The sequence below is a fragment of the Mustela putorius genome, unplaced genomic scaffold (assembly GCF_011764305.1).
Source record: "Mustela putorius furo isolate JIRA1106 unplaced genomic scaffold, ASM1176430v1.1 tig00000827_pilon_pilon_pilon, whole genome shotgun sequence".
Classification (NCBI taxonomy): Eukaryota; Metazoa; Chordata; class Mammalia; order Carnivora; family Mustelidae; genus Mustela; species Mustela putorius.
Window position 1 is genome coordinate 2,061,941 of NW_025421489.1, and position 22,005 is coordinate 2,083,945.

At 35.9% G+C, this 22,005-nt stretch overlaps 1 protein-coding gene and 1 long non-coding RNA gene across 2 annotated transcripts in view; one reads left to right on the top strand and one right to left on the bottom strand.

Annotated features, from left to right (window-relative positions):
* Positions 1-22,005, bottom strand: part of GPR158 (G protein-coupled receptor 158) — a 421,977-nt gene that overhangs the window by 394,350 nt on the left and 5,622 nt on the right. The window lies entirely within an intron of this gene.
* LOC106006312 lies at positions 277-20,919 on the top strand. Its single transcript, XR_001180286.2, has 3 exons — positions 277-357; positions 14,647-14,818; positions 20,815-20,919. It is a non-coding gene; the product is annotated as an uncharacterized LOC106006312 (long non-coding RNA).

A 22,005-nucleotide genomic window follows, 5' to 3' on the forward strand; every position in this document is an offset into this window, starting at 1 on the left:
CCTCGGGTGCCTGGAGACCTACAAAGCCCTCAGGGAGGTGCGGGTGACTTCCGGAGGGGAAAGTGGAGGTTGGGGGGATTAAGTGGGAAGAGAACAGCTCTCTGTGGGGAGGAAGGTATCCTGCTGAAAACCACACAGAGGCGAAACCACTCACGAGACACCCCTGCCACGACAGAGGTTGGGCCCGGCTAGGAGCCTCACCGCGCCTGCGCAGAGCGTCCCCTGAGCGCGTGCCTCTGGGGGCGGAAGTGCTGCTCGCACATCCGGTGAGCAGGCGCCGCTGGGAAGCTCTGGGGGTGTGTAAGCTGCTGCGGTTTCCTGGGCTGAGGACTGGAAAGCGAGGGCCGAAAAAGCCTGGTAAGTGGCCTCCAGAGAAGAAAATATTAGCAAGTTATATCCCCCAACACCTGGAGGCTTAGCTGAGCTGCAGACGTGCATTTTTGTCTTCTTGTCTGACACCTGAAACGCAACAAGCCCAAAATGCGATTCATCCTCCACCCAAATTTTCAGTTCCCCTAATGTTCTTTGCCCGTGATGGTGCTTCCGTCCTTCCAGTTATCCAAGGTGATAACCTGTTGTGAAACCAACCCCCAGCTCAAAACAAGTGCCACCTTCCCTAGATCGTACCCCCTGGATGCTCCTTGTATCGTAACCTTTCCCCTCACTGCCTTGGTTCGGGTCTTCATCTCTCAAGGCTAAAAAAATGTTTACAATCATTTACTGATTGAGCCCTGTCTCAGATTGCTCCAGGTAAAGATCCTGTTCCTGAAGTGTATATGATTTAGGGTCCTTCTCTAAGAAACAGACACAAAATCATGAATACACATATTACAATATGACCTTTGGCCTTCTATCTTTGCCTTTTAACTGCAGTGTGGATAATAAGATCATTACTAGAAGCTATTTCTATGCCAGTAGTACAAACTACTTTAATATATATTACTAGGGGTTCCTGGGTGGTTCAGTACCTTAAGCATTCCACTCTTGGTTTCCAGACAGGTCACGATCTCAAGGTCCTGGGTTGCAGCCCCTGCTCGTCTCAGCTCAGCAGGAGTCTGCTTGAGAATCTCTCTCCCTTTCCCTTTGCCCCTCCCGCTCCTGTTATCTGTCTCCCTCCCTCTCAAATAAATAGATAAGTCTTTTATATATATATATATATATATATATATGTCTTGCTAAATAATGCTGAACTTTCCCTTAGGTGGTTTCCAAAAATACCACAGCCTAGGAAAAATGTATTAGAAGCAAGTTAAGTAGAAAGAGAACATTGCAGTTAAAATATCCTCCTTTTTCAAATTTTACAGAAAAACATATGACCACAAAACTCATTCCTAGTGTTCATTCTAGGACTTTAGAAGGTTTCCGTGAAAGCCAAGGGCATTGGAGCTTAAGCATCACACTCTGCTGTCTATGTAATCTTCGAAATATGTCCATCCGATCCTAATGATTTCCAGCTTAAAGTCAGTATTTCCCACTGTCCTAAAGAATAAAATCCAAGCTCTTTGGTATAATGTTGTATCATACCCCTCCTACTACTGACATCACCAACCACTCTTCTGCACACTTTCTTTGTTCCAAACAATTCACAATTACATGTGGTGTCCTTAAAAACTTATGCTATCTCAGAAAACCATTCTTTTATACATTTCTTTATACCTGAAGCCCCTTTCCCTAAACTGTGCTTTAACAATCATAGCTCCTCCCTGACTTTCTGAAGACTTTCATAAACTCTGATTTAGAAGCGACTTCCGTATTCTTACCATAATATGCTATACTTACCTTCTTTATACTTTAATGGTCTGTTTTCCCCACCAGACTGAAATTTCCATAGCTCATGTCTTTGTAATACTTCTCCTAGCTCCTGTGTGCATGTGTGTACACACCATATCTTCTTTATCTACTCATTAGTGGACATTTGGGCTCTTTCCATAATTTGGCTATTGTTGATAATGCTGCTATAACATTGGAGTGCATAATCAGGGAGAGTGGCAGGGAGAGGGAGAAACAGTTTCCCTGCTGAGCAAGGAGTCTGATGTGGGACTTGATCTCAGAACCCTGGGATCATGACCTGAGCCGAAGGTGGATAGATGCCTGACCAGCTGAACCACCCAGGTGTCTCAAGATCTGTAATTTAACAGTATTGCACTAACATTACTTTCATAGTTTTGATAGTTTTACCATGGTTACATAAGATTTTATTGTTACTAGAAGTTGAGTAAATGGTATGTGGGAACTTTCTCTACTATTTTTGCTAATCTTCTTAAAATCTAAAATTATTTCAAAATAGTTAGAACTTCTCAGTTATAAAAACAACTAAAGTTCTTTGAAAAGATGAATAAGAGACTCAAGTATTAAAAAATACACAAATAAAAGAAAATAGGCAAATAAATATAGTGAAAAAATACAAAGGAATGCTCTAAAAAACAGTATTATGATTAATGATTCTCTAATAAACTTTTAAAAACTAGAATTAATGAAGAAAATATAAAATGGCAAACTTGCCCAAGAAGGAATATAAAACTTGAACAGGATAATAAGTATAAAAAAATTTAAATCATTCACTTGCCAGAAAAGCTTCAGGCTTACATGTTTTATCTACAAATTCTACCAAACTTTTAAGAAATAGTTCTTATATTTTTACAAATTTTTAAAATAAAAAGATAACAAAAACAATGCAGTTTATGTGATTTTGATTTCAAACCACATGAGAACAATACCTTAAAAAAAAAAAAAACTGTAACCCCCCTTTTAACTACACGTAGATCCAAGAATCCTAAGGAAAATATTGGCTAAATAAAATGTTAAAATATCTTTTTTTTTTTAAGATTTTATTTATTTATTTGACAGACACAGATCACAAGTAGGCAGAGAGGCAGGCAGAGAGAGAGGGGGAAGCAGGCTCCCCACTGAGCAGAGAGCCGGATGCGGGGCTCGATCCCAGGACCCTGAGATCACGACCTGAGCCGAAGGCAGAGGCCTAACCCACTGAGCCACCCAGGTGCCCCAAATGTTAAAATATCTTAAAATAATTATAAATCATGATCCACTAGAGTATATCTTAAGAATGAAAGGAGGTTTTAATGTGAGAAAATCTATCAATGAGGGAAAATAGTTGCTGAGTAGGAGGACCACAAGCTTGTCTCATCCCATGAATATAACTAACCATTCTAAATCATCCTAATATCCCAGAGATTGACCTGAAGACTAGCAGAACAAACTCTACAACTAAAGGTTGAAAAGAAGTCACATTGAAGAAGATAGAAAGTGTGGATACAGGTTTTGGGAGAGAAGCAGATTATGGCTGCTGTAGTAAGGATGGAGTGGTATCAGAGAAGAGTGAGACACACACTAGCACATAGGGGAGTGATGGGAAATTAAAATCCCATAGCAGTTGGCTTGGAAGGTGAGAGGGCCCAAATTTCTTGATTTCTGGCCACCAGTAAGGCATAAAGCCTGGAGTTATAAAAGTCATTGGGCTTGGCTATGATAGAGCCCCAAGGGCACTGAACTGTTCTGGGAGAAAAGGCAGGCAAACAACCTATGGGCACACATCATGGAAACAATAATCTGAAGAGCTCCAGGGGCACATAATGGGGAGGTTATTGGCCCATATCAGAGCACATACTATAGAGTGTTCGTGGACAGAACCCCTTCAAGAACAAAGGAAGTGGCTAGTGCCATTTTTCTCCCCTGCTCCTCTGCATAAGCATATCGCCAACTGTGGGAACTAGTACAGTTCTGACACCCACTACCTAAACTGCTTACACCAAACCCCACCACACCATGCTCCAGTGAAACTACCCTTCCCAGTCATGTCTCAGTCCCATTATAGTGGATCACCCCACCCCCCACCCCCACCCCCACAGAAGACCAGCCCAAGTCCCTGCAAACACTGCATTTCCCAATGTAGGCACTTAAGTTTCTGCAGTGGTGGTGACAGGTCTCATTTCACAAACATATCAGAGCACACCTAGTTAAAGCATGCCACATTCAGGCCAAGGATCAAACATTGCCCACAACAGCAAAGAGAGCCTCTGTAGACAACTGGAGTGAAAGAGAAAGGTAGGAAACACACAAAAAAAGCAAAGATGAGTATGTCTATAAAAAATCAGTCAAGAAACTCATGAGATAAAAGGGTATAAAATATAGAAATAAATACCTACATCGTGGGGAGGGGATGGGAAAAGAATGGGTTCAAAATTAAATGAACATCAACTTAATGTAGATTGCTGTATGCAGAAGAGGTTATATACAAACCTATTGGTACCGATATATCAAAAACCACTAATAAATATGCAAAGAATAAAGAGAAAAAAATCCAAATATATCATTAATGAAAATCAGCAAACCATGAAACAGAGAAAGGATCAGAGAAAATCTTCAGAAATAACCACAAAACAAATAATAAAGTTATAATAAATATGTATCTATAAGTAATATAAATGGACTAAACACTCCAGAAGTTATAGAGAGAATGACTAAAATAACAAGACCTACCTACATACTGCCTATAAGAGACTCATTTTAGACCTAAACCTACCTGCAGGTTGAAAGTGAGTGAATGGAGAAACATCTGTCATGCAAATGGATGTCAAAAGAAAGCTGGAGTAGCAATACTTATATTGGAGCAAATGGACTTTAAAGCAAAGACTATAATAAGAGACAAAGGAGGACACTATATAATATTAAAGCAGACACTCCAACAAGAAGATATAACAATTTTAAATATTTATGCACCCAATGTAGGTGCACCCAAATACATAAAACAGTTAATAACAAGCATAAAGGAATTAATTGATAATATTACAATGATAATAGGGAACTTTAACACCCAGTTACATCAATGAACAGATCATCTTAACAGAAAATCAACAAGGAAACAATGGCTTTGAATGACACAATGAAACAAGTGGATTTAACAGATATATATCCAGAACATTCCATCCTAAGCAGAATACACATCCTTTTCAAATGCACATGGAACATTCTCCAGAATAGATCACATATTAGCCTACAGAACAAGCCTCAACAAATTCAAGAAGATCAAAGTCATACTATGCATTTTTTCTAACTACAGTGTTTTGAAACTAGAAGCCAACCATAAGAAAACATTTGAGAAGAAAACAAATACATGGATGTTAAATAATATACTGCTAAACAATGAATTGGTCAACCAGGAAATAAAAGAAGAAATTAAAAAGTAACATGGAAAAAAATGAAAATAAGAACAAAATGGTCCAAAATCTTTGGGATATAGCAAAAGCAATTCTGAGAGGGAAATTCATAGCAATACCTACCTCAAGAAACAAGAAAAATCTCAAATAAACAACCTACCCTTATATCTAAAGGATCTAGAAAAAGAAGCATAAGCAAAACATAAAACCATCAGAAGGAAGGAAATGATAAAGATTAAAGCAGGAAAAAAAATGATATAGAAACTTAAAAAAACAAACAAAACAGAACAGATCAATGAAACTGGGAGCTGGTTCTTTGAAAAAAAAAATCAATAAAATTGATTCATCTAGCCAGACGTATCAAGAAAAAAAGAGAAAGGACTCAGACACAATCACAAAGAGAGAGGAGAAATAAAAACCAACACCACAGAAATACAAACAAGAGAATATTATGAAAAACTATATGCCAACAAATGGAATAATTCCTATAAACATATAAACTACCAAAACTGAAACAGGAAGAAATAGAAAATTTGAAGAGACCAATAACCAACAAAGAAATTGAGTCAGTAGTCAAAAAGCTTTCAACAAAGAAAAGTCCAGGACCAGATAGCTTCACAGGTAGATTCTATCAAATATTTTTAAAAGAATTAATACCTATTCTTCTCAGACTATTCCAAAAAAACAGAAAAGGAAGGAAAATTTCCAGTTTCATTCTATGAGGCCAGCATTACCCTGATACCAAAACTAGATAATGATATTAATAAAAAAGAGAACTATAGGCCAATCTCTAATGAACATAGAAGCAAAATCCTCAACAAAATACTAGCAAACTGAATTCAACAATGCATTTAAAAAAATCATTCACCACGATCAAGTGGGATTACTCCTGGGTAGCACAGGTGGTTCAATATTCACAAAGAAATCAATATCACATCAATATGAGAAAAGATAAGAACCATATGATTATTTTAATAGACATGGGAAAAGCATTTGACAAAGTATAATATCCATTCATGATAAAAAAAACACTCAACAAAGTAGGGATAGAGGGGAAAAAACTCAATATAATGAAGGCCATATGTGAAAAACCCATAGCTGTTATCATCTTCAATGCAGAAAACAGAGCTCTTCCCCTAAGGTCAGGAACAAGTCAAAGATGTCCACTCTTATCACTTTATTCAACATAGTACTGGAAGTCCTAGCCTCAGCAATCAGAAAACAAAAATGAAAGGCATCCCAATTGGTAAAGAAGAAGTAAAACTTTGAGTATTTGCAGATGACATGATACTAATATACAGAAAACCTAAAAGACTCTACTAAAAACTTGCTAGAGCTGATAATTCCATAAAGTCTCAGGATACAAAATCAATGTACAGAAATCTGTTGCCCTTTTTTACACCAATAATGACATAGCAGAAAGAGTAAATTAAGAAAACAATGCCATTTATAATTGCACCAAAACTAATGATACCTAGGAATAAACCTAGCCAAAGAGAGAAGGAAAACTATAAACTCTAAAAACTATAAAACGTTGGTGAAAGAAATTGAAGAGAACACAAAGAAATGGAAAGACATTCCATGCCTATGGATTAGAAGAACAAATATTGTTAAAATGTCTATACTACCCAAACCAACCTACACATATAATGCAATTCCCATCAAAATAATGACAGCATTTTCACGAGCTATAACAACTAACTCTAAAATTTATATGGAACCATAAAGACCCTGATTAGCCAAAGCAATCTTGAAACAATCAAAGCTGGAGGCATCTCAATTCAGACTTTCAAGTCATATTATAAAGCTGTAGTGATAGTATGGTACTGGCACAAAAATAGACATATAGATCAATAGAACAGAATAGAAAACCCAGAAATAAACGAACAATCGTATGGTCAATTAACCTTTGACAAAGCAGAAAAGAATGCCGAACAGGGACAGTCACTTCAAGTAGTGTTGGGAAAACTGGGTAGCAACACACATAGGAATGAAACTGGGCCATTTTTTATACTACACACAAAAATAAATTCAAAATGAAATAAAGACCTAAATTTGAGACCTGAAACTATAAAAATTCTAGAAGAGGAACCAGGCAATAACCTCTTTAACATCGCCATAGCAACTTTTTTCTAGAGGCAAGGGATACAAAAGCAAAAATAAAGTACAGGGACTATATATAATTAAAAAAAAAAAAGCTTTTGCACAATGAAGGGATAAAAATCAACAAAACTGAAAGGTAACCTACTGAATAGAAGAAGTTATTTGCAAATGACATACCTGATGGAGGTTTAGTATCCAAAATACATAATAACTTATATACCTCAACACCAAAAAACCCCTCAATAATCCAATTAAAAATTGGCAGAAGACATGAACATAACATTTCTCCAAAGAACACATACAGATGACCAACAGACACATGAAAAGATGTTCATCATCACTTAGTATCAGGGAAATGAAAATCAAATCTACAATGAGATGTCACTTCCCACCTGTTAGAATGGCTAATAACAACACAAGAAACAACTGGTGTTTGTAAGGTTCACTGTTGGTGGGAAGGCAAACTGGTGCAGCCACTGTACAAAAACAGTGTGGCGCTTCCTCCAAAAGTTAATCACACTACTGGGTATTTATCCAAAGAATCCATAAACCCCTCTGTTTATAGCTGCATTATTTACAATAGACAAGTTACGGAAGAAGCTCAAGTGCCCATTGATTGATGAATGGATAAAGAAAAAAGAGGTGTTATATATAAATATATAATCACACAATGGAATATTAGTCAGAAAAAAGAATAAAATCTTGCCATTTGAAACAGGGGTGAAACAAGAGATATAATAATAAGCCTGTCAGAAAGAGAGAGACCATATGATTTCACACATATGTGAAAATTAAGAAACAAAATAAATAAGCAGAGGGGGTAAAAGTGAAATAGAGACAAATCAAGAAATAGACTCTTAAAAAAAAAAAAGAAATAGACTCTTAACTGTAGAGAACAAACTGATGGTTAGCAGAGGGGAGAAGGTGTGGGCAATGGGTTAAACAGATGATGAGGATTAGGCAATACACTTATTGTGATGAACGATGGGGACATACGAGATTGTTGAATCACTATATTGTATACCTGAAATTAATAGAACACTGTATGTTAACTGGAATTAAAAACTTAAAAAGCTGGGACGCCTGGGTGGCTCAGTTGGTTGGGCAACTGCCTTCATCTCAGGTCATGATCCTGGAGTCCCAGGATCAAGTCCTACATCGGGCTCCCTACTCAGCGGGGAGTTTGCTTCTCCTTTTGCCTGCCTTTCCCCACTCTTGTGCACATTCACGTGTACGAGCACTCTCTCTCTCTCTCTCTCTTTCTCTTAAATAAATAAAATCTTTTAAAATTAAAAATTTTTAAGCTAAAAAAATAAAATGTAACAGTGAAATTCACAACTTTAAGAAGTGAGAAAAATTATCTGATTGTTTTAATCAAGATAAACGAACATATTACAAAATTCTACCACCTAATTTCCATTAACAATGAACTAGAAATAAAGAGCACTTTCTTAACTTGATAAAGATTGCTTCTATCAATGATATATTTAAAGGAGAAACTTTTTAAGATGTTACCTTTAAGTCAAGAGTGCTTACAATCTCTGATACTGTTTAATATAGTACTGAAAGTCACAACTAATTCTATAAAGAAAAAATTTATATGTAAAGTTCAGAAGAGATTAAAGCATCATTATTTGTAGACGATCATTTATCTGGCAATAAAATCAACAGACAAATATGAGAATAATAAGAAAGTTCAGCAAGGGTGATGGACAGAAGATCAATGTACAAAAATCAATAGCATTTATCTATATTGACAATCTCCAACAAAAAATTATAACTAAAAAGATGCCACTTAAAATACCAAAAGAATCCGTAAATTCTATAGTAGGTAAGTTAATCACAAATACGCAAAACCTCTACAGAGAAATTTTGAAACTGTAATGAAGGACAAAATAGAGGAGCTGAATAAGATGGGGAAATATCCCATGCTCTAAGAAGGAATAATTTACTAAATTAAAAGTGTGAATTATCATTAAATGCAGCTACAAATTTAATGAAGAACCAACTAAAATTCCATATGGATTTGTGAGAAACTTGATAGCTTGCTATAAGTAGAATAATAAAAATAAGCTGTGAAAAGAAAAGAGGTAGGCTTTGCCCAGGCTATTAGTAGGATGTACTGCCCAACCATGGCAATGAAACAATATTGACAGAAAAACAGACATGGGATGCAGTGGAACAAAATAAAGAATTCAGAAACATATATGCATATAGCATATTGGGTACCATACACATATGATAAAGATGATAGTGTTGGGAATCTGGCTCACTAAGTGAACAAAAATAATACTTTAGTCCCTACCTAATACCACATACAAGGGTACCTCTAGATGTTAAAAACCTGACTGTGAAAGGTAAAACTTTAAAGTTAGTAGTTGATAACATACAAGAATATTTTTTGATAAGGTATTGAAAGATTTCTTAAGCCCTAAAGCATAAACTGTAAGGCAAATTATTTTTTGTAAGGCAAATTTTTAATAACAGAAATTTTTGAAAATTCTGTTCAAGGGAAAAAGATTATGAACAAAGTTAAAGTTAACAGATTGGGTGATATTACAATGTCTAAAATTGACATGGAAGTAGTATCTAGAATACACCAGGATTTCTTGCAATTCAATAAATACAGAAACCCTATTAGGAAAAAGACGAAGGATATAAACAAGCATTTTACAGAGAAGTAAACCAACATGCTTACAAGCACATGAAGAGATGCTTAAGCAACTTAAAACAATAGTGAGATACCATTTTGCATTCATTAAACTGGCAAAAAATTAGAAAGCCATATAATACCAAGAGTTGGCAGTACTGTAAAGCTCTAGGATCCTTTGCTCCCTGCTGGTAAGTATGTAGACTGGTGCAGCCTATCGAGAAAACAATCCTGTAATATTTTATAAAACAAATTTACCCCTCTCTGTGACCCAGAAATCTTGCTCTTGGGTTTACCTTTCAAATAAATTCTCATTCAAGTCTATAAAGGGGCATCTAAATTTATCACAGTGTTGTTGTAATAGCAAGAATTGAAAGCATTCTGGGTGCCCATCCCTGGAACTGGACAGTTTCTACACACTATGCAGTGGTAGAGAAATGTACTGGTTGTGTATGTAACAACATGAAGAGATTTTTTAAAAGAGAGTTGTGGGAATTAAAAGTAAGAATAATCAGCTTTATAGCAAGTATTTAATTAAAATTATTTGCACACAGCATATGAGCACAAGAGCACGCTTCACCGTTTAGTTGTAAATGGGATAGAATCAAGGAAAAGTGAAAAGACTTTTAAAAGGGGAAGAAGTGTTATTTCCTTTCTGTTCCCATCTAACTATAAAAGAATCTAGATTCATGTTTCAGTGACTTAAGTAATCTTTGTATCATTTCCTCACTTGGGGCATCTCATGCACAGAAAACATCATCGCGAAATCACCCAGCCTCTGTATCATTTAGCTCAAGCATATAACTACAAGAAATGCAAAAGAACGAACAACATAGTCTGATGCCCTCTAGAACATCTAGAATTTGACAACAGCCTGTCTTAAAGCAAGTAAATGTTCTCCTCCCCCACACTGCTTTGCAGCAGACATGTCCAGAGAAAGCTTGCCAAACTTTACATAGTGACAAACGTCTTCCATCTGTCTGGCTTCTTGTTCTTGGAAGGTTTTTTGGCAATCAGGCCACACCTTCCTTGGGAAGATCTGTACATTGTGTGTGGAAAAAAAATAAATAAATCAAGTTTGATTTTTAAAGAAGAAGAAGAACCTATAAATATAAAATGAAGTAAGGTCAGTCATCAGGGAAGTAAGGTCAATCAGGAGGAACATCTATATACAATCTTTGTATTTTGGGGGCTCCTCAAGGTGATACTACTTTCAAAATTAAGTGAAGCACATCTCTTAAAATTTCTAGGATTTAGAATTTGATAATAGATGACTGTCCCTCTGAAAAATATATTTTGAGTCTGCTACTTTTATAGAGGTAGCTGACTAATGTCTCATTTTGTGGTTTTCCTCCACTGGGATAGTTTTGAGCTTCATTTTATTTCAATTTTGAATAACAAGAGGACAGTTTATTTTATCAAACATATCCACAGTGTTCCTTGTATCACCTCTATCCTTTCTGAATGGGGTAGGATAAGTCCTTGTCAGGGAACCCAGTACAAAGAGATCACCTGTATTGATTCATTTTTTTTTCCAAGTAAGAATCCTATAAAAGAGGAAGTACTTTCTCATTTTATAGATGAGGAAAAACAGTTCAGAAAAGTTATATAATATGTCCAAATTCATATTTTTATGTCTAGGGAGAAAAAAATGACAAAGTATATATGTCAAGGAAAATAAATGTTTAATGTGAATGCTGTAATCTGTCTTAAAATATAAAATAATGATCTTATACCTTCAGTTTCCTGTTGATTTAATTAAAATGCCATTTATGTTAGTGTTTGGCTATAGTAGCTCAATGAAAAAACCTTTTTTGTTAATCATTTCTTAAATTACTAAACTTGTCTCTTTTTATTTCTGTTGGCTCCTATTTATGTAGATTTTTCAAGTTAAATTATCCACCTGAATAATATGTCCAGTTTTTTTTTCACTCTAAATGACTTTTTTCTAGACTCTAATAGTCTATAAAATAAAATGTCAGCTTAAGTAAGGCCATAAAGTAAATAAAAAAATGTTCCAATTGAAATTAAAATAAGTAGCCTTGGTTAGGTACCCAGTATGTGAACTAAATATAGGTTTTACTTGTATGATTTGAACCCTATGTTTTAAGTTACCATTTATTTGGTGCTCATTATGTCTCAGACATTACGCTAGACACCCTTAAAACACCCTCACTGAACCAGTGTAGCTGATATTATTTCCCCAGTTTATAACTATTGTCAATATCATTTCCCCTAAATAATAGGAAATTGGGGACCAAAAAGAGATGAAATGGGTTGCCTAAGGATACACACCTAACAAGGAAAAGAGCTGAATATGATGCGCATATCCTTGGTAAGGGTAACAAGACCATCAGAAGACCTCAGAGTGAATTCTTGTTCAAGTTGATGAGTTGAGCTATATTTATCTACCTCCACATCCCACTGTAATGACAGTAAATAAATATGAAAGGGCATGAGGCAAAATAACTGACCAGAGATTTGACATGATTCTCTGGGATCATGATAAGCTGGAGTGGTGACAGCTGAGTCCAGGACATAAGCAGGAAAAGCCTGGAAGGGAGGTAAAAACTGCTCTTCCAGCAGACTTTTCGGAAAGATTTTAAGCTCAACATCAACTGGTATCAAGAACAGAAGTAGAAAATGAGGCAGACATCAAGGTGATGAATTGTAGGACATCCTTCAGTTACGCAAGTTGGTAGACCTCTCTTTGTGTGCAGTAAGGGTAGTTTTTCCCAAACTGAAAATCAAGAATGATTCTGTATAGAGGAAAAGAAATACCTGGGAAGAGCTAAAACTTCTAAAATTGGCTATTAGTTCTCCCAGAGGTTTAGGGTGGGCCAGAGACAGCCAGCTTCCTTTTCAGACATCCTAAAGTGATTGAAGCCTTACGTCAAGGAAGAGGTCTACTAAGGAACTAGGCCTACACACCAGACACAAGGCTTCATTTCCCCTAGCTATGTAAATTAACCTAGCCCTTCAGTCAGAAAATGGATGACTAAGGATCATATTTGAGATGAACGGGTAGCATAAGGAAGAACTGGTATGAAAAAGCAAAACAACTAAACCAGGAACAAACAGCAATAATTCAGGCAACAGAAGAAAATTTAATAAGTATTTTAATTTTCTCAAGGAGATTTAAGAAAATAAACATACAATTATGAAAAAAAAAAACTAAACAAGAAAGAGTTCATAGAAATTAAAAGAGACTTCCAAATGAAAACTAATTTACTAAAAAGGAAAAAAATAAGAAAATTTCCTACAAGGAAAAGTAAAGAGCAAAAGATGAAAAAAATGAGAGGAAAGTTAAGAAATATGGAGATCAATCCAGAAAGTCAAATATCTAACTCTTAGAAGTTCCAGGATAGGAGAAAGTCATTTTAAGCAATCACAAAAGAAATTTCTGAGTGGAAAACTTTAAAAGGGCCAACTAAGTGGTAAGGTTGATGAATAAAAAGAATCACATCTAAGCATATCATCATGAATATTCAGAACCCCAAGGGAAAAGAAAAGATCTTAAAAGTTTCTATGAAGAGAAAAGAAACAAGTACCTACAAAGTGTAATAAATCAGGTTAATATCAAAATTTTTTGGCAGCATCAATGAATGCTGAAAACAATGTCTTTAAAATTCTGAGGGCAAAATGACTTTGAACCTATAACTCTATATTCTGACAAACAATCAATCATGCACAAAGACATGTTTTCAGACATGGGAAGACTTAGAAATTTTACTTAGAAAGTACCTGAAATGCTTAGAAAGTATTTGAAATTATACTCCACAGGATGAAAAAATAAGAACTGTAGAAATAAGAGGACCTGTATTCAACACAGAGTTGGATTCAAAATTCCAATAATTTGGTGAGATTTCCATGATGGTTATTCTGCTGAAGACCTAAAGCAACTTGTACAAATTATGGGACTCCAACAAGAATGCCTTCAACAAAAATATGAAATTTTCTTTTAACAAATAGTATGATTGATTAAAAAGTTAGATGGTCTTAAAAATGGGTAAAATATATGGCTCTTTTTTATTTCTTTAACATGAAAAGGCAAAGCAGGTGGCAATTCCAAAGGCAGGGGAGCATATGTGAAAAGTCTCCACGCAGATACATGTAAACTAAAGGTAGCATGTTAGTCTAGAAAGAGCAGTTAGTCTAGAAAGAGATAATCAATTGGTCCTTGAAATTTAGAACATTCTGAATATGCACAGATTCAGTTATTCAAGGTTCATTTCTTAGAATCAACGAATAGACAAAGAACAGACTTTTTTTTGTTGTTTTTTTACTGCAGTGACAGGTTATGAATGCCATCATCTTCAATTATCTAAAAATATAGGAATAGAAAGAGAAGTAGGAGGATAAAGAAAAGTAAAACATAGAAGATACTATTTAAAATGTATGGGTGTAAAAACCGAGGTAACCAGTAGAAAAATTAAAAATATAATTAATGAAACAAGGAAGAGAATAGGGAAAGGAAAAAAATGAAATATAAAGCAGCTAAATACCACATGTGTCACATTTTAGAAGCTAATGATTATTTTATTTCCTAAAACCCACAATCCCTATTTTCCTATGTCAATGTTCCTCATTAGAGATACATTCCTACCTATACTTCCTGTCATGCAAAGTCTACCTCCAAATTCAAGTCCAATAAATGTTTATGGTCTCTCTCCTTGCCCTTCCAATCTCAAGTCCACACCTAATGCCTCTCACTGGCAGTTTTTCAGGCAGTCCCTGACCTCTACATCTGAAACCTCAGCATAAAGGACAACAAAGAATGTCAGGAAATGGCAAATGACAAGACCTGCCAGCTACCAGCTTGAGAGAAGTCAGCGACCTGCAGGATGTCATTCCAGGCATGCTGGTGAGGGAAAAAAAAAAAGCTTTGCCGGTGAGTTAACCTGCTGTGCCTCTGCCCTTATTCTCCTGCTGTCTGTGTCTAGAAAATGCTTCTCTTACAGGTCTGAGCCAGGGAGCAAGAAAAGCACCCAATTTATTTTTGCAAGAAATTTTGGATTTTTGATTTCTACCTCCCTTGCCTCTCATATTCCAATTTATTCATTCACATTTGAGAATGGGGCAACTAGAAATAGCTTATTCTCTGACTGAAATCTCATCAGAGAGACTGGAAAACTCAAGTTTTTAGAGCTAAAGAAGGCTGTGGCAAGAAGGCCAAGACTGAAAGGAAGAAACAGAAAAAGGCACCAAAATAAAATAAGAATACTACGATAAAACCACCCAAGGGAAAACAGTGAAAATGAATCCACAATGTACAGATCACTATGGGGTAGAATTTTTATTTTATTTTATTTATTTATTTGAGAGAGGGACAGAGAGTATGAGCAGGGGGTAGGGGCAGAGGGTGAGGGAGAAGCAGACTCCCCACTGAGCAGGGAGCCCGAGGGAGGGCGGGATCCCAGGATCCTGAGATCATGACCTGAGCAGATGCTTAACCAACTGAGCCACCCAGGTGCCCGTGGAGTAGAAATTTTTAAAATACTTAGTATGTTTCTATATTGCCGCAATATTTTAACAACTTATTGAACATCTGCATATCTTACTCATCTTCTATCTCATTACCCACCTCTTAGTACATTCCAGTAACTCTTTCGACTCTTGAAGCTTTTCTATTATATTCTATTTCTATTCTTGAAGGTCATCCCTGCCTCAAGCCTTTGTTACTATTGTTTCATATTTGGAATATGATTTCCCCAACTTGTTCCACAGCTGTTCTTTCTTATCCTTCATTTCTTAACTCAAAGGTCTTTTCTGAACACCCCACTTAATGAAACTCACCTTACCTCTCAGCTATTTTATCTCATTATCTACTCCTATCCTTATAGCACTTGTTTCTATCAAGAATTATTTATTATATTTGTTTTGTTTGCTAATCATCTATCTACCCCTATCCCCACAAGAAATACCCATGAGGACAGGAATCTTTATCTGTCATTTTCACTATTATATCCCCAGCATCTATAGTCCTAGCCGGGCACATGTTATATGCTCTATAATGTTTCCTAAAAAAAATAGTACATTCCATACATTATCCTAAACTCTTTAGATATGTGATTGTTTACTCTCTACAACAATGAGAGATACTCTACACCCTTTCAAGATGCAGACACGGAAAGAATTAAGTGACTTGCCCAGTGTCACACAGTAAGCAAAAGTGGAAGTTTGTGGATTCAGATGTAGGTTTGTAATCCCCAAATCCTTCCTCCTAGCCATACTGCGTCCCTGAAATATGCAAGGAAATTTCAAGAGCCACTGAATGTGGGAAGTCATAAAATGTGATCCTTGCATTTGAAGACCATGTAGAACTAGTTGGGCAAAATACGACTTTTACATAAAGGGACAAACAAATAATAGTAACAAGAAAGAGCTGCTTTCATGATAGCCCCTATCTTAAAGGTGTGAAAACAAAGAACCTGAAATAAAGAGAGCAAAATAGAGCATAATAGTCAGTGGCCTACCATTCCAAGGCTCAGTACCTGTGATCTCTCAGCCTTCATAAAAAACCTGCTATCCATTCTATCGCTACCAATAGGATCATTCACAATACTGGATTGCGAAATTCTGGGGGTCTTGAAAGCTGAAGGTGTTAAACATCTACAATTTTTAATTTTTATTCTTAAAATCTTGGGAATGGATTACATATGTTACAACCTTATTAAACACTACTTGCTTCTTCCCAAGTTTGTGCTTAAAGACCAATTACTTCTGAATTATAAAGACTTTGTATTTAATATAGACTTTTGAACCTATCCTCAGATTATCTCATTCACATGATCGGGGGGCGAGGGGGCAGTGCCTAGGAACATATTATCAGGCTTTCCAGGTGATCCTAATAATCAGCTATGTTTGAGATCAGTGAATAATGAATGTAAATTAACCTTTACTTGATGACTTGAGGTGTTTTTATTTGTGCCTATGATTTGTGCAAGTGACAGTCACTTCCCTGGGTCTCAATTTCCTCACCTGTAAAAGTTACAATAAATTGGATTGTATGATCTCTAAAATCCTGTTGACTTCTAAAATTCTAATTCTGTAAAAAGGAGCTTTCCCAGGACATTGACTAAAACTTTCTTCTTCAAAGAATGCCCCACCATTCCCACACACATATTTTCTTTTCAAAATGCATCTCTTATTGAGAAACTTCAAATATAAGACACGTAACCATAGAAATAGTGAAACCATGTTAATAACAAATTCTGCGAATAGTCTGCCAAGTTTTTTTTTTCTGAGCCCTGATGACATATAAGTGTAAATTCATATTACATTGATCCATCAAATTTTCCAGTTCTCATTTGTATCAGGTTCTATATATGAAACAATCTGACATTCCAAACAAGCAAATGAATAAACAGAAATGTGATCTGACAGACTCATACGCACATGTACATATATATATATATATACATATACATACAGAACCCTTGAAGTAAATAGCCCCGAATAACATGTTTATATGACTCTCTCTACACCAGCAGCTTTCAATCAAAGGTATTTTTGCCCTCAAGGTGATATTTGGCTATGTTTGTAGACATTTTTGATTATCACAGTGGGCAAGGAGGTTGCTACAGGTATCTAGTAGGAGTCCAAAGGTGCTGCTAAACATCTTAAAACAAACAAAACAGCCCCTACAACAAAGGATTATCTGGCTGAAATGTCAATAAAGTCCAGGTTGAGAAACCCTGCTCTGTGCAATGGTCTCAGGCATCAAATAAGGGAAAGTCAAACCCTTCACTCAGGCAGCTAACTAGAAAAAAGAACAAACACTTGCCTCCACAGTTGCATTTAAGTCTCTTTAAACAAAACTAGTTACTGACTACATCATGAAGTGTTTATTTCCACCCTGAAACTTCTAAGCCCTGTAGAAAAGAAAGAGCTATGTCTTCCTATTTTGGGTCTATAAGTGGTCTTTTATTCTCACTGTCCTAGGCATTTTCCTGCAGAGTGAGTGAAATCCTTTACCAGATGGTGGGGAAAGATCTTGATAATCCTTACCCCACCTAATCTGAAAATAAAAGTTTCTGCAACTTCTGGCCTAGTATTTTGTATATTTCACATACATTGAAAAGAAATGTGGGGTGGGGGGGTGCTGGCTGGCTCAGCTGGTAGAGCATATGACTCTTAATCTCAGGGTTGTGAGTTCAAGCCCCACATTAGGTGTAGAGATTACTTAGAAATAAAATCTTAAGGAAAAAAAAAGAAATGTTCCATGTTTTAGGATAGCTTGTCTTTGTAAACGAAATTATTATGAAGACAAATAGCAATCTAATTTGCATGTAGTAGTGATGGTCTAGATTTTGTCTAGATATGCATATTTTGCTGTATCTTGATAACTTGCAGATAATAATAGAACTTTATAGTTGGAGAGATCAAGATCTTGGAATTTATTATCTCATTTCCTAATGCAATAAAAGTAATCAAATATAAGATCCCATTAATGAAAATATATGATATTAAATTGTATACCTTTAAAAGGAAATGTATGTCAATTGAAAATGACATGCTCTCAATCATAAGACAGATCTCAAGTTAAGAGATGTCAAAATGGGGGAAAAGCGCAGCTTAGAATTGGTAAAATACATTATTCTATACCATATTACCTTTTACTCTTTCTCAGACAAAAGCCATGTGTCATATTTTATGAAGCTTCTTCCATACTCTGGTTTCTCTTCAGATCACATAAATCTCTTGCCTTTTTCTATGAAAGTTCTTCCATAATAATGTAAAGAGGCATACCCATGGGACAAAACACATAAATGGTGAGAAAACGAAGTTAAAAAAATGAACCAAAATCTTATGTAATTCTAAGTTTCCTTTTAAATTATAGGTGCACTGCATACTTTGCTAATTAGACAGAAGTTTTTTAAAATTTTATGTTGTCTTACTGTAGTTACAGTTTTTAACTCGGGGAAGTTATAACAGGTATTATAATGAAGGAAAATAACCTGGATTTCAATTAATTAGAAAGAATAATTAACCATGTAAAAAGAGAGAGAGAGAGATTGCCTTCTTTGACAGGTGGATAATTTTTGCTTGGAAAATGATCTTGGGGGCAGACCATTGAAGCTAATTCTGTGTTTTCTGTAAATTCTACCTATAATGAAGGTGATAAAACTAGATATATCCTTTAATTGCTTTGGGACACTATAATATCTTTTGATACAAAAAAGAAAGTTCGTCATGGCTCCTATACTAAGCTTGGCATTGTAGAAAACGGTGGGGAGGAACCTGAGAAAGACTTCTAACAGAAGTATTTCACGGAACAAACTATCCACCTAAATATTTGTATTGTTTTTTTTCCCTGAAGGAAAAAGACTTGTTGGATGAGTAAATGCCCAGAAAAAGTAGAAAATTATACAGAGGAATGGTTTTTTAACTAAAAGCTGAAAAGCAAATAAGGCTAAAAGAGCAGGAGAACAAATTCCCCCGCCCACACGCACACCCTAGTGCATATGCCAAAGCTGTGGACAAGAGCTTAATAACACTGTTGGCTGCAAACCCTCCAGGCATAGCCTCAGTACCAGTGTGCTGCCTGCTTGTGCATAGTGGCCATCAAGCTGCCAAAGGTACCAAAATCCCAGGGTGCTGTCTCAGTAATTCTGCTAAAATAACCCTGTAAATACCAATCCAGAACTGAAGAGAGAAAACAAACAGGGCCCTAATGCTTCAGTACCAACCAAGTGCAAACGAAGGTCAACAACCTACTCCTTGGCGTTGCAATATGTTACAATATAATCATAAAGCACAATGTTTGTTGGAAAAGGGTAGCCATAAAACCCTGAACAGTGGACAACTAACTGCTGCCTTTCTGAAACTGAAAGTAAAATCTGACTTATCTAGCAGTTGAGGCTATGGAATCAGTCTAATGAGGGCATCAGTTCCCTCTCCAGAGGGCAGCCATATACTCTCGTTATTTATTTAGCAGTCTCAGAAATCCCAGTTCTGCTTCCAAATGGACATTCTACAAAATGGCAAGTAATGCGGTGCTACTGCTGCACCACAATAAATAGCCCTTTTTGAAATGTTAAAATTAGCCAACTACACAAGTGAATTGAAAGTGGGTTTTTGTTAAGAGTAGGCAAGGAGCTTCAAAATGCCTGAACATTGGTTATCTTGAGGGAAGTTACACAAGTATACTGACGCCCCCTATTAGAGACCTGCAAAATAGCTTTGTGTTGCTTTTAAATAAAATCGGGATCTTTCAAGATCTGCAGTATCAGATCATGTTTATTCTTATTTTGAAATGGCATTCCCTGCCCTCCAAAAAAAAAAAAAGAGAGAGAGAGAGAGATAAATAAATAAATAAATGTCTCATTTCCACTAGCATATATACTCAACCTAGTATACATCAAAAGGGCTTTCTCTAAATATTCTATTAATAAATGACTATGATAAAAACATACATTGAACATATATGAACATGATCTTCATTTAAATAAAAATATATTAACTATTTTCAGTATTATAATCAAATAAAAGTTCAAAAGTTAAAGTAATATGTTCAGTTAGGTACATAATTATAGACTTTTAGGATTATAAGGAGCCCTACAGGTCACCTAAGACCAACTCCCTCAATTTATAGATAAAGTGAGGATTAGAAAGGCAGCCACTGCTCATGAGTCAAAGAAAAAATCCAGCGGGTGCCAACATATCTTTCCAAGACCCATGTTTCTACCCTGATCCACTGTCATTATAAATCTTCACAATAATTAGGGATGAAACAAAACCATCATATAAATTATAAATGACTGTTAGTCACATGACTTTAATTCAGCTAAGCTGATAAAGTTTATGTCTGAGGTAAGTATTTGGGAAGCCAAAATACTTGTTGAAATTTCTGTGTGATCCCAATTCTTCATTTGGTCATTACAGAATCCCAAAGGAGATGTACTTTACAAGTCACAGCTTACCAATGAAGTAACTGAGACTCAAAAACCTCAAGCGCAGAAGTTCATCTAAAAACTCTTTGATCTATAACCCAGGTAAGCCTCTCTGTGCTGCTTCTGTGGGTAACCTCTGAACCACTATCTTACTTGCAAGGGAGAGATAGGATATGTTTAGCTTGGAGCAAGATGGTTATTTTCCTTATACTGTGAAGTGCCCTCTTCTGTTGAAAGCAGAGATCTGTTCTAGAATTGCTGGGGAGTTGTATGTGAAGGAGAGGGAGTAAAATAACCCCTCAGCAAATCAGTGACATCGATGTTTGTTGCATTAGTTTCTAAAAAGGGACTTCCACACTATTGTGATCTTTCCTTCATTGCCCTATCACCTTTTTTTTTTTTTTAACCAACACCAAGTCTAACATCCACATGGATTCCTCTTCCTCTGCATGTTACTTCCCCAGTGGTCTCATTTCCACAATGTACTGCACTTATGTGTATCCGCTCTGTTTCCAAACCCTACTTGTTGACAATTTGGATAGACCCATTAAGACTGTGTAGAACAAAGGATTATTATTAAGGTATTTGGATAGCATCAGGGGCATTCCCATTAATTATGGAGAAGCTGATTTCCAGACAGGTAATGCAGCTAATGAGAGACAAAACTGAGACTTGAGGCAAAGTTCTGTCAAGTCTAATATTCTTCCTATTACACAACATACTTGAATTGTATGATTAGTCTAAAAATAATAAACATATATGACTTATTTGGGCCAAATATATTATTTCAAGTCATTAACATGTTATATTTTTTAATAACAAGGTGAAAACAAAGATGGCAATCAAGAGATTGCATCATAGGATAGTAGAAAGACAATATAAGCTTCACAGCAGGATATATCTAAATTTGATTTGGGATCCCTAACTTACTAGCTGTGTTACGTTGGACAGGTTGATGAACTTTTCTGAAGCTGTCACTACCTGAGAGTACAAAGAATTAGATGCAGTGGTATATATAAAGCATGTGACATATAGTAGGTGCTAAGTTTATATGGGTTTCCATTAATTCTAACCTACCACAAAAGAGCTGTGCCACTCTAGCAAGTTCCTTTAGCCCTCTGGGTCTCATTTCCTTCATTGCAAATTGAGAAGATGAAAGAAACCAAATGAACTCCTATGTCCC